Source organism: Falco punctatus (genome assembly GCF_963210335.1).
Source record: "Falco punctatus genome assembly, chromosome: 7".
NCBI classification, from domain to species: domain Eukaryota; kingdom Metazoa; phylum Chordata; class Aves; order Falconiformes; family Falconidae; genus Falco; species Falco punctatus.
This window is the reverse complement of record NC_137587.1, coordinates 59,003,112-59,017,572: the sequence shown is the minus strand read 5'-3', so window position 1 is coordinate 59,017,572 and position 14,461 is coordinate 59,003,112. Positions and strand designations below refer to the sequence as shown.

General features: G+C 41.2%; 1 protein-coding gene across 9 annotated transcripts in view; it reads right to left on the bottom strand.

Moving 5' to 3' along the window:
* The window catches only part of PDE8A (phosphodiesterase 8A), a 163,420-nt gene that overhangs the window by 83,406 nt on the left and 65,553 nt on the right, over positions 1 to 14,461 (bottom strand). The gene's annotated exons all lie outside the window — the stretch shown is intronic.

Below are 14,461 nucleotides of genomic sequence, written 5' to 3'. Positions count from 1 at the left end.
TTTGGAAAAAAAAAACTATTTAAGGTTTATGTGCTGTTCTTTAATAACCTGATAGTAAGTCTGGAAGCCTAGATTTCATTCGCTAACAGAAATAAAGCCTCCCTTGGAAGTGATATGAGCTTAATACACACTGAGTGGCTTAACCAAAGGCAGAGAGTTAATTAACCTAATGAGCACTACATTAAAACCTTACTAAACCAGGAAATTCCAAATACCTGAACATTGCCTTTTCCAAAGCCAAATGTATTCTTAAATTCATAAAAAGCCAAAATATATCAGTCTCCAAGTAAATTCTGCTGGATGAACTCTTAAAACTCAGGCTGAGCTAGGATAAGACGCTTATAGTATACAACAAAGAAATGAAAAGTGCTATATAACTCTGTTTAAGACAGTACTGAAAGCTTTTGCCATTTCAAAAGACAGATTCCTCCAAAACAGTTAGCAAGTCCAAGACAAGGCACTGGGCACCATCAGACTCCTTGCTCCTTGAGCCTCGACCTCTTTGAATGCTGATTAAAATGACAGGGGACATGGGGAAAATCTGCAGCTCTAAGTAACAGCATATTAAATCCTCACCAACCCTAGTAGGACTAATTTCTACCGTTAAAACAAAATAGAACAACTCAAAAGGAAGATGAATCCAAAGGGATGAAGATCTTTTATAGTCAAGAAGAGGAAATGACCAAGCAGTCTGTAAAGGTCGCTGCTGCTGTGCTAGCCCTTTGGGACTCGTGTGCCGCACACCTACAGGGCACGCTGGAGGAGCTGAGACCTACAGCAGCGAGCAAGCTACCGCCTGGAATGGCCACTTGACCAGCCAAGAACCACAGTGTATCTGTTGCCATGCAGCAGCAAGCTCTCTTTTACATAAGAGAAAAACATTCGTAACACAGAGAAGAAAGTGGGTTTAGCCTACTAAACTGAGATTCCTGGACCTTAGATGACCATCACAGCTGATTACAAAGTAGCTTCAAAATTAAATCTTTACTAGGCTGAAATTTGCTTACTGAACAAATACAAGGACAATCTCTATAGGTGTTTAAGCGCATAAAGACAGAGAGGTGACTCATAATTTCCCAAAGCATCTAAGCAAATTGCTCCTGCACGAGATGGGTATTGCTGCAAATCCTGGTTGGTACCCACATACATTTTGGGAACATGTCAAAACCTGTCCTTTAATCCCTCAAGAGTAATGTTTGCTTTCAGGTGTTTACTAAAATCCTTTTACCAATGGACTGTTTTGAATATCCTGACGTGATATAAGGATATCTGAAAACTGAATGAGCTTATACTTCTCTCACTTTCTTGACCTTTTCTATGGATGTAACTGTTTAAGTACCACTGGAAGAAAATAACTTGTCCCAGCATTTATAAATCATATTCTCCCTTTGTCATATGAGCAGAAAAATATCATAACATATTCTTTTAACATTTATAAACACATTTTATCCAAATCACCGAATAAGGTTCCAACAGACTGAGACAGAAACCCCTCTTTCATATCAATGCAGCATGCAATGTCATCCTTGTCCTGCTGAAGCAGCAGTGTAAGGTCAGAGGTTGGACTTCTCCATAGACATTGCAGGGAGTTCCGCAGCTCCTGGTCACTCCGGTGGTGTCCTGTGGCTTCTCACACACCAGGAGAGGTGGAGGCATGGAGCTCTCTGGTGAATGAGCTCTAGTGGCCAGGAGGAAAATTTTTCCTCCTCTCTGAGGAGGAAAATTCTGAACAACCAGCTCCTGAACAGAGCTTCTGAGGGGGGTTACACATCTCTCTTCACACTCAGACCCCTCGCAGGGATGTACAGTATGTAGATGGGTTGAAGCAGTATAGAAACTTCTGTTTCTAAGGCCCAGAGCAGACAGTGATCCCTCTGATCTTGAAGGAATTTGGACAAGATCCTACGTAACTTATATCACACATATTTCTAAGCACTTCAGCCTGTCTTTAAGGAAGCAAAATCTATGTTTGAGCACCTCGAGAGGACTTGCCATAATTGGGTTTTTTTCCAGTCAAGTCAAACTTTCTGCCCCACGGTACAGCAGACGGTCAAGTTGCTGCTGTTGCTAGCGTTGTTAGACTGAAAGTAGTGGAAGAAGACACAGTAAAATTTCGTTGTGATGAGTCCAAACAAGCAGCCATTGGGGCTATGCCCTTCTCATTCCAACAGATGGAGACAGAGACCTTTGGGTTTAAGCATCATGCCTCAATCTCAAATCTACAAATTTAGAGATTACCCGAGTTTATCCATGCACGTTCCCAGAAGCTTTAGACTCTCATGTAACTTTCTACCAGAGGAACAACAATAATAAGGGAAACAAATCAGTTTACAGGATTATATATAGAAATAAAATGGAGGTGTAAACAAATAACAAACAAAAACATCTCTTTTTTTCCTCTCCTATATTAGATTACAGCCAGTCATGGTCCAAAAAGCAGTGTTAGGATGAGAATTAGTAGGTTTGCTTAAACTGTATTTAACTAACTTAAGTACAAATATTCTCTTGAGTTCTGGGAAACAATGTGGTAGTTGGAGGAAAAAGCACTGGTCAAACATTTTTTACTGTTCATCGTACTTTAAGATTTGGATGCTCTTTGTGCTTCCTAACTGCTGACTAAGCGACTGAAGCCAGTGAGGGCTCTGAGGTGCTCTGTACTTCAGAAGAGCATGTCACATACCCAGAAAATGCTGGGTTCCCAAAAATAACCTTGGGAAGTTGTGTCTTTGCATTTCAGCCAACCATGGAAATGCTGCAGTAGGTCCTGCTGACATGGCTTACGGACTCCAAGGAGACTGTCTTTCTCAGCAATGCCAAATTCTGAAGAAACTGTATGTCTGGGCCATGTAAGGTTACTGAACTCAAGATACCTTTTAAAATTTATTTATCTGATATATTTGTTTAATATAGCCCCATTTCCTTTTTCTGGGAACACATAGCGAATGTACTGTCATTCGAACCATGACATCTTCCCAGTCCCAGCTCCATTCTGAAGTCATCTGTCTAGCATTTTCTGGGGAGTGCAATTCACTGTTATTGCAACATGCACTTTTTTCCCCCCTCTCTCAAGATGCTCTTTATGCTTCCAGCTCATGACATTCACTCTAGCAGCTGGCACCCTTTCCTCCCTCCAAGCTCAAGTGTTTCACCTTCAGGAAACATCCCAGCTCCTCTGCCAACAGGATAAGAAACGTGAGGTGGTTTCTGTGCTTGGTTTTACTGAAACAACCGACAACGCTGCCACGTTTCCAGACTGACCATTTGAATCTCAAATGTAGTACTGTACATACTACATACTTCTGACTATACAACAACCCTTACCACAAAGAAGCAAACAATATTGATTTGATACAAACATTACCTTCTGAACATTTGCTGGATTTCATCTGAAAATAGCAGTGTTAATTAAAACAAACACATACTTGTTTTGATTATTTAAGGCAGGAAGACCCTGCTTAAAAACTATTTGCCTTGAATATAAAAGCCAAACTTAGAGGTGTTTACTGTATCAGTTTTACAAACAACTTGTGAAACTTGACAATAAATTCAGTTCCTGTCCCTCTTTTCCCTTCAATAGCTCCAAGCACTGCACTTTCCTTACTGCTAAAACTCTTTGTAACTGGTTCACCAATCTTGACTGTTCCAGCTTTTCTGTGTCCAGCTTCCTCACCTCCGGATTCTTCTCCTCCACTCCACCCTAAAGCAAGCTACTAAAATCTCCTCTGAATTTCTCCAGTGGTTTCCTGTTACTACAGCAAACTCAGAAAGCTTCTTCCTCACTTACAGTACTCTCTATGTTTTTCATACCATCTACATCTTTACTCCCCTCCAGCTCCTCCCGTACCATTTTCTCCACTATTACTTTCTCAGGTTTCTACCCTTCCCTGACACCCAGAGCAGCTTCTCACTTCTCTTCAGTCACCTTTGCCCCTGAGCCTCATCAGCAGGTCAGTTTATGCAAGACCTTTTTTTTTTTTCCTTTTAGCTCTTTACTCATTAACCACCCATACTCTAATTCTCCCCTAAATTATTTCTTCCTGGCTTGATTTTGCCTCTCCTTACATTAACTGCTAACCTCTTCAACACAAGAATCCTATCTTGTTGTTTGCTTCTGGAGCGTAATTTCAACATTTCTTCACAGGGAAGAAAAGGTTGGAACAAATCACCCAAATGCTGTAGAAGTTTCTTGAAGATAAATGTATTGAATCCAAAGGGGAGTTCAAGTTTTACGTTAGAAGCAGCTCAAAAGAAAAAAAGAGAACCTACTCTGTAAAAGCGATCACTAATGTAGTTACACAGAAGAAGAAATAGTGTGTGTGGAAGATTCTATTTAATTGTAAATGTATCAAAGATGAGCATCTCATATTTATTAGCATGACTGTGCTGTGGTTTTTTGCTCAGGTAGAAATGGCACCTCTCTAGATGGGCCCACAAGACAGCTCCACCTCCTGAACAAATGAGTGTTGCCACCCTTGAAGCTAACAAACTGACCATGTTCCTGGGAAAAGAAAGAATATACTTCAACAGCTTTAGTGTAGAAGTAGTTTCTTATTTTCAGTTTCTAAAACTGAAGCGTTGTTTCATTTGGCAAACATTATCCAGTTTGATGCTCCTTCTTATGGAGTGAGCACAGAAAGCCAAAGCAATGGAAAATGGCCTGAGCAAGATTCATCACTGTCATGAAGAAAGATACTTAGTCTGGAAGCTCACTCTATTGTCTGGCTTCAGCAACAGTCTGGTTGTTAACGAGACTATGATTCCACTTGCAAATCTTACTTACTTCTGAAGGCACAGATGAAAACCAAAGCTGCACAGGTTAATAAAAGGCAAGCTCTGATCTTCACTAGGGACAGTTACAGCTGGTCTAAACCTGCACTCGTTCTACCACAGTTGATGGAGTGATGACAGTTCACCAAGGCTGAGGCTTTGCCTTCAAAGATGTATATGGGCCTTTTTTTGCATTTTATTTCATTGCAGAAGAAGTGCCGATTTGGGCAAATCACCCAAACAGAGCTGTCCTCTTTTAAAACTAACACAAACTGCTGAAGGGGCAGAACCAACAGGGAAACAATCAAAGCCGAGCCTAAAACTGTATGACCAATCCCCTGCCAAACAGAACCAGCAAAGATTATGCAGAGCAACATAAAACATGCAAGATAATAAGCATGACGCGGCATGCTGAAGGACTAGCTACAATGCATGAATACAATGTAACGTGCTATCTTCAAAAACCCCTCTAGAGGAATGAATCATAATTGGTTCCATGCAATCATTCATGTACAGAGACTACAGCAGTATTTAGCTTTCATAAAGCCTTTGAAAATGTCCAGAAAGCAACTCGGGCAATATTTGAGTAAGACTACAAAGCATAGAATCAGTTAGTAGTACCAAGCTGTCACACATGCACAATAAAGACTCTGAAAATCCGCTCACAGACAACTTTCTAAAAAGATAACAACAATCAAACCCAGCACTTTGTCTTTTACTCAAGTGAAGGATAAACAGATATCAAATTGTACATGTTAGGAACACAGATGTCTGAATTTGCCTTTTTTTTTCCTAGCCATAAAATCCCCAAAAATGCTGCTTCTGCACAGGAGCGAATAGATAGAAACAGCATTACACATGCCCAGAGGACAAATGCTGTATGTTGAGGCCTGGAAAGAGGGTCCTGCATCCCTCCACTGCTCACTCAACAGACTGTCAGCCCCTAGCTTCTTGACAAATTCCAGAATGACAGCAAAACATAGACACAATCTGACACCCCATGCTGAAACACACCCTGTCTCCCATGCAGACCGTAACGTAGACAGCTTCCTAAGCATCACGGGCTCCAAACGCACCAGAGGTAGGCTAGGGCAGCCCCAGCCCAAGGCCGTGCCAGACTGCTTGGTCCTGAGCTCCGCTGCACCTTCAGCTTCCAAACCACTTACTGCCACACAAGCGCGTCCCCACAGATGCCAGGGGTACAGAATATACCCTCATATCCTTGTGTAACACACCTCCCTAACAACAACTACTAAGCAAGTACAAAGTGGAGAATGTTCAATTTTTGCAGTAAGAAAAGACAGCTGAAAAAACCAAGAGAGAGTAGTCAGGGAGCTGAGGAAGCCAGGGTTCAAGTTCTTGGTATACCACAGAGCTTTTGTGCAATCTTGGTCAAGTTGTTTATTCCACACACACCTAAGCAATAGCTCCATGGATGGCACAGAGACATTAAAGACTGGGAGGTATTTGGATGCAGGAATACCCAAGAGCTCTAGGACAGGCCTGCTCACACACACAGGAACCACTTGGGAGACAGTAACTCAGAAAGCAGCTAGTTACAAAATAATAAATGCATTAATAGTGACAACAAATGTTAGAGTAAACATAAACAGAGGAAAGTATTACGGGACACAAGAATCATAATGATTTCTGTCAGCTAATTACATGGTCCTAGAACTCAAGAGAAGGTATTTTCTCATACATGTAACTTCTTTTTTTTGTGAGGGATTACAGCTGCCCATAAAACTGACGAGCAGAAATGTGCCTGGGTGTTGTGTCCCGTCTGACCTGTTAACAACTGGAAGCAGCTGCAGAACTGCAGTGTAAATCATGGTCACTTCTGCAGATGCAGCCAGCTTTATGTAGACTGTCAAATGCTGCTGTAAAACTACAGAGCACGAGTTTAACTTGCTGCTTAATGGAAATACGAGCTGGCTTGTATAACCTCTGCCCAGCAGTTAACAAGAAATCATCATTAATCTGAGAGAATACAACTCTCATCCAAGAGCTCACTAGCTTTTCTTGGGACATTTCAACTGAAAAAGCAAGACATATATTTCACAAATACATACCAAGGATTTTAACTTTCCACAGCTTTTCTTCTAGATGACCAAAATATTTGTTTGACAATTACTTTCTAAATGTGAGCGAGATTTTGAGTTTAAATACTGTACCCTGCCATAGAACAAACCATAAATAACTTGTTTAAGAAGTAAATTCTAACTGAAAAGGGGAATGTTCATTCTTTGAAGTGCATTTCCTTTCACTTCTCCTCTATTAGGCTGATAGGGCAGTTTTAAAAGAAAAATCACAACAGAGAAAAACAGTGTGTGGATAACTTTTGCACCTCGCAAAACAGTTAAAGGTTTTTCTGTTAAAATACACTGTGGTGCTAAAGGAAAGGATATTTTCCCTGTATCTTCATCTTTGCTCTTAAGCCAAAGGAACATGATGTTAAATTCTGCACAAATATAGCACAAACCACAGTCCTTTGTGCGTGTTCTTGAACTGTTTCAAGAAGCCCTAGAGATATCACACATTACCCCATGATTCAAAGCTTTAACCTTGAGGGAAAATACACAAAACAGCTTCAGATTTTTTCCAACTCAATACAGCATTGTAAATACTGTAACAGCTATTTGATAAACACAATAGAAGGGCCTTTAAAGTGAATACATCTCTTTTGCCATGTTTATAGTAAATGTCTCAGTAAAGACTGTTTTAAAATGCAAAACATGATTAACTACTCCAATATTTTTACTGAATCTACTTTTGTGTTGTCTGATTTCATCTGCTTTAAGAGAAATCCAGGCATGTCTCCATTTTGAGGAACACAGTTATCACTTTTGTTTACTAAGAAGGTGGTTGGTAATTTCTAAAGCTAAATGAACTTGGGCTGATCATCTTTGCTGTATATAAAGAATATTTTAAACAAAATACATTTGTCCCAAGTACCTGAAATAATTCTAAGGGCCAATAAAGTGGAAAATCTCCTGTAGCACAAAGAAAGTGGGGTATACAGAAATGCACTCCCTCTGTGCTCAAGCAACTTGTATGGGACAGCATAGATTTACGTTAGTAGCAAACTTTCCAAACCCCACAACCTGTTACTAATGTTTAGCTTGAATTTCGCAAAATATCTGATTTAGTAACAAAGCTTCCAGGGTAAAACTATACTGAGATACCTGCAAATAGAATATTAATGTTTCTAGTCATGGTGCCTCACTTTTTATAAGCAAGAAAGTCTTAAAAAATTAAGAAGGTCAAATATCTCCCCTCTTACAACACTGCTTTCAAATTCACTCTTATTGATTAGAAAATATATATGATTCTTCAGGAACTTAAGGAACTTAGATTTGTCAATTTTCTTTTCATCTTCATTCACTCACACCAGAAACAGCAAAATAGCAAATTCCCTTTTCCGGCTTCATTCTCCAGATTAACTTTCAAAAGAGTTACAGAAATTGTGGTAAAGACATAACCATCATGCATTTGAAAAAAATAAAAACCCAAAAGAGTGGTAGTCTGACATCATCATTGCCATTGTATTTCTATGGGACTGTGAATTCTGTAGGACTACTGACACGGAAAGACAGCTTTGTAGAATATTTTTAGCCATCTGTTATTCTTGGAAATGTTGAAAATCAACCTAAAGTGTTAAGCTTTTTTTTTGGCATGAGATATGGCAGCCAAAATATGGTAGCATGACAGTAACTTTTAAGAAACTCTTTACTTCTGCATCATTTTTTCACTATGCCATATAAACACCTAAGCTCCACATTAAGAGGAGCTGCTGACCTCAAAGAAAAGGGAAGCTTTGCTACCAGCCCAAAGCTTGTGACAGTCAGCATGAAATCACAGTCCTTCAAGGCTTCAGTGCCACAGACCACACACTCCAGCCACGCTCAGCCATGTCCGGGCTGGCACATGAGCAAACACGTTTGTTTTGTTGCAAGTCTTTACCAGGTAAGATTTTGCTGCATGAGATACAGACCCTCCACTGGCAAGGAAGGATGGTCGACTACAAAATTTTTCCTCCTGCAACATCTGTCCCCCACACCAATGACATTCCAGCAAAACAAGAAAACTACCACCCTGTGTGTCAGCACACCGGTGTGTTCCAGGGGGACACACGTAATGCAGGACTAAATACCTGGTATAACAACCTTGGCTCGACATGACTAGAGAAGAAGCCTGCATAAATCCACTACATTTCGGAGCAAGCCAGACATTGTAGAACCACTACTGCATTCGTTTACTCCTAGAAGTATTAATAATTTACCATCTTTCTTAAAAAGCAGCATTGGAGCTGCATCATTGCATTCCAAGCAAATTCTAGGTATTCATGCAGTTTGGTTTTGTCTCTTAGTTCAGTCCTGTGTTTCAGCCCCACTGGCCTTCTGTAAATCCCCAAAGACAGCTAGACAGAATGAAATCAAAGATTTTATTAAGCTACAAAAGAAAATAAATTACGCTGAAACTCATGTGAATATTTAGAAATTTTTCCAAACACAAGGATAAATGTGCAGCTCTCATCATGAGATACAGGAAAAAACAATTCCATTAAAGGACCACTTATGCCCAGAAAGAACATTCAGAAAGTGATGGGAAAAAAAAGAGAATTAAGGGGATAACCTAATGTCAGGGCCTTAAATACTCCCTTGCCTGTCCACCAGGGACAGGACAGAGCTTTCCTGGGAAGCGCTGTCACCTTTTGCACAAATTGAAGTATTTCTGTCTCTCTCGGATCCAAACTATCTCCTTCTGGGTCATACAGCTAACACAATAGTCAGTCACAAACGGTAACCAGATGCTGCGCTGGTTTCTAAGCCCGCAAATGAGAAGCCTCACTACCTCTGCTGCTCCCAACTGAGCAGGCAGAGGTCTTCGTGCTGCCAGCCTTTGGTGGGCGTTTGTGCAGGCTGACAGAACTATCCTCACCATGGTCCCACTGCTACGTGGACTCTTTGCAGCAGGAGAGGCACTTTCCCAAAGTTAAGCACACAGGTGCATGGGAGGATGAGAGGGAGAACAGACCCATCACGGTGCGAAAGCAGAGAGGCAGGCAGCAGGAGCTGGGAACACTCCTTCCGTCCTGCTGCGGCCCGGGAAATTGAAACAAAATAGAGGGCAGGGGATAAAGCAGATTTTACACCATTTTATAGTCCAGGAATGTTTTTAAAAAGGTGCTGCTAGAAAGATAAAGTCATCACCTTAGCAGTTATCTAAGCAACTTTCTCACATGAAGTCACTACCAGAAGAAGCCAGTGAAGGCTCCTCTTGCACCTCACCAAGCTCCTTCTTGCATTCACCGTGGGTCATTTAAAAACCCCTTGTCATTTAAAAGCCATGAGATCTGCTATGTGGCTTCACAGTCCTGATGTCTGCTCTCCAGTGCTTTACAAGGAATCCTGACCTTACTGAAGAAAATGGCAAAGCTCCCATTAGGCTTTAATGGGGCCAGAACTGGGATCTTGAAGACTGCTTGTGCGAAGGGTCGCAGTCCTGCGAACAGCAAGAGGAAACACATGCACCTTACTGCTCCCCTTGCTGCTAAACAAGGTGTGGAGAAGAGCTGCTGTTTGCAAGGCTGGGAATACTGTATAAAGTTTCTCCAGTGCAGACAATGAATAAAAGTCTCAGTGGTGGAGGAGAGAGCACGCTCCAAACAAATTCTTTCCTGTTGTGAGATACTTTTTTTTTTTTTTTCCTTAGCAGACATCAGAACTATCTCATTTGCAAAATACATGTACAAGTCTCCAGGGGGAAGCTTGAACTTATCCTTAAATTACTGAAAGCTTATTATTATTTTCTCATGGAAAAAGTCACGGATGTCTTGTAATCCCTTGTGTTCCCATCTTCTAAAGTTGAATGCATCTTGACCCAGACAAAAGCTCAGCAGCCTGCTAAAATAGGAAGTAAAAGACAATTCTGAAACAATTTACAAGATGTTCTTTCCTTCCAGACTTTAACGTTATGACTCACAATTGGGTGCTGAAAGTTCCCCAAGAACAGTAAAAAAATCTATACATTCACTTGATGAACTTTCTATAGCAAGAATGGGCTGTTTCTGTGTTTTGTAAAGTGATGCAAAGTATTTTGTGTCAACAGAGCTAACCCACCCAATATCTTGGTATGGCTGCCCAGTCTGGGATACTTACCCTCACAGCAACTTCATATTTTGGAATCAAAATACCTCTACATTTTTAGGGGATGGAAAGTGAAAGGGTCGAGGCTGGAAAGCTAGCAGTGTACCAAAAAACATTAAGCACAATTTTAGTCTGTTCTGTAAAGTGTCTTATGTGTTTTCTTAGGGCTTTATCCAAAGCCCATTGAAACTAATGGGAATCCCTCCAGGCCTAGGCTTAGCCTTTACACTACTATATACGTTATCACTAACTGCAATTATATTCTTGTAACATCTGTGGGCAGAACAGGTGCAAGACGCTCTAATAGAAAAAATATACCCACAGTAGTTTTGCTACAGGACTCTTTCAAGATTGTTTTCCTGACTTCTGTGTGGTTGTGTTCAATGCCTTGGTTAAGAAAGCGAAGAAAATTTGTGCTTTCTGTCCCTTAAAATTACTTGACAGAGAATTTAAGAAACAATGAGTGACAGGATGACAGTTAATGACTAAATTTGGTCATTTACCATATTCTGTATCTAGATGGCAAATGATTTTGCTCTCTTTACCATAAAACAGCTCATTAGTCCCATCAGCTGCACCGGTGTCTAGAGCTCCTGCATCACTCTGGAATATAAGCGCCAAGTTATGCATCACCCTGCAGAGAAGGTGTCTCCCGACTATACATTTGTCAGGTGGCTGGCAGCAGGTATCACAAACCAGTTCAAAGACCAGATCCTTACAGAAAACAAAGACACCACAGAATATGGGCTGCTTGTGCTTCTGTATTCCAGGAATGCCCTCCTCTCGGGGCAATCCACCAACCGGGATACTAGCCAGAACTTCGCACTAAGAAATAGTACTTCATTCTGTACATAGGTTTTAGGAAAATGCATGATCTAATTGCTTTGGGAACACACGGCAGACGAACGCGAACTGGGTTTTTGGGATCTCCAAGGGTAAAGCCTGCAGAAGAGCCGAACATTGGCCTGTCACTGACCAGGTCCAGCACAGTTCTAGCAATACAAAGGCAAACATTACTACATGTGTTTGGGGGTTGCTGTGCTTAAAGGAGAAGTCTATTTAGAGGCTCGGAATTAGCATTAGAGATTACCGGTACTACGTAGGTGAGATCTTATCTTAGTGATATTACATCTTGCAGAAAATATGTAAATATATCAAGTTACATGTGCATACAAAAGCATTTCACAATTACACTAGATATTTAGACAGTTGATCCCCCATACAACAAACGCAAGTGATACAAGCTTTTAAAACTGCAGGAAACAAGTGCTTTTTTTGCCAAATTAGCTGGTAAACTAACTCAACAAGCCTTATCTTGCTCTTATCAGCCCACCTGTCTTTGCCCCTTTAATGTCTGACTTAAAAGAGGAAATGAGTACTTAACTGATAGTGCTTCTTCAAAGGAAATATTTGCTTCAGTTACCTTGCGTTTTTAATGAGATTGTTTAGTCACAGCTTGGCATCAGTTCATAGCATGCACCATGTCAAAACTTTCAGGTTTTCAAAGCACAAAAACACATGAAGCAGCCTGAGCCAGCAAAAGCGAAATTGTTCCTGGTTGGTATAAAATCATGGAGAAGTTTACCTCCCTTCCTTGGTCAAAGCACAGACAGAATTAATAGGAGAAAGTTACTCCTTTAATTGTAATCCCTGTGCCATCTTGTGGGGCCTGTTCACAGAAAATTCTCCACAATTCAGATTCATCTAAGGGAGGAAGCACCTGACCAACTTCAATTTGCTCACGTTTAAAGTGAAGGTAGGAGCTGCTGAAGTGGCCTCAGCACACCAAGGATCCCTGATTTACTATTATGTCATGCTAGTGAAAAGTTAATAATACTGTACCTCTGTGGTTGGGTGGGCTCTTTTGTTAAAGGGGAGGATAAAAGATGCTATAATATATTTTTATTGGTTCTTTGGGGTTTTTTACAGGCCCCAGATCAAACAATTTACTTTGCATGGCTCTGATTCAGCACACAGTACATGCACTTCTGACACGCAGGGTATCTTATGCACAAAGACAAAAGCCCCGAGAACACTTACTGACTTAAAACAAAAGCACGGCTCCCATCTCAAACCCTCTCACAGTGCACAAGGTAAGCAAGTGGCTCGCAGCTGAAACGTGGCAGTCTTGCACTCAAACTTTTTTTTTTAAAAGCAACCACTCATTAATATTTTACATCAATACCCATGTTCAAAATACATTTCTTCTAAGTTTTGCCCTTCAGTAAACACCAGAATAGTTTTAGAAGGCAAATGACAGAAATCACTGGAAGCCTTATCACAAGACAAAAGCACACTCTTTACACCTTGCTGTTCAAGGGACAAAAGTTACATGAGCAGCTGGAAGGGGACCCTCCCTAACAACATGCATTTTCACCTTTTTTGTTCTTCCCCAACCTCCACTCTAATTTTACTTTAATCTCAGAGTAGTGAAAATGCTTGGGACAGCACTGAAATTGTCATTTATAACTGAATAAAAAAATAAGAGCAAACCCCAGCTCTTCAGGGCATCCTGCCTGCCACTGCTGTGGCACGAAAGTGGACACTTTCTCATTTATATAAACTAAGCACCCTTGAGCCTGTCGGGAAGCTAGTCCAAGGCTTGTGTCTTGTTTGCCCCTTCTCAGCAGCTGAAAACGTTCAAACACCAGAGGTCACCTCTATGTTTTTACTGCTCATCCAAAACAGAAGAAAGCGGAGCAGAAGAAAGAGAAAAGCAACATCCAGGAAGCGCAATTCCTCTAGCTTTCATCAATAAGAGATGTCATGGTGCTACTGTCTGGAAGGACAGCAAACAGGACAAAACCAGTCAAAAACTACCAACTGCAGAAGGAATGAGAAAAGCAAGTTACTGCAACAGGATGCTGGGCACCTCTGTGAGAGCAGCTGGAGGTGTGGTTACACACCACCCACCAGAAAGCATCCAGCCATGTGTGGAATAAGGCACTTGACTAGAAGGGATTTCTCAAACTCCAAACAGAGTTGACCTTAGGATTCTCTTCCAAACATCCAGAACAAATGAAGTCACCATATATAAATTCTTCTGCTGTGTGAATGCCTCTTGAACTCTATGCTGGTGCAAGGTTTACTAAGTAACACTTTGCCTCCCTCACCACAAAATGCAGCTTAGAAATCAGACCCAAACACTCCTATCAAAAGACGGGAGCACTGTTAGACTCTGATGGCTCCTGGCTGCACAGCCAGCCACCCCTGTAAACATCTGGGCAGTGCCATGGCACCGAGGCTCTGTGCTCTGCCTGCTCAGGTCCCAGGCTGGGACGGGCCGCCCAGGCTGCGCAGGAATGCTGAGTTCCTGTTCTGATGCAAGCAAGCACCCATGTCTGTCCGACTGTGCTCCCTGTACAGAGGTGCTGAGCAGAAATACTAACATCAGGAGTCATTATTTCAATCACAGACTTCTTTAGAAATAGGGAAAAGCTGCATCGCAATTAGGCATTACCAAAGGCTTGTACTGGTGCCGTAAAAGAGTAGTGTGAAAACCCCAATGGAACACCTGTGCTATCAAGAAGAATCTATCAGGGTCT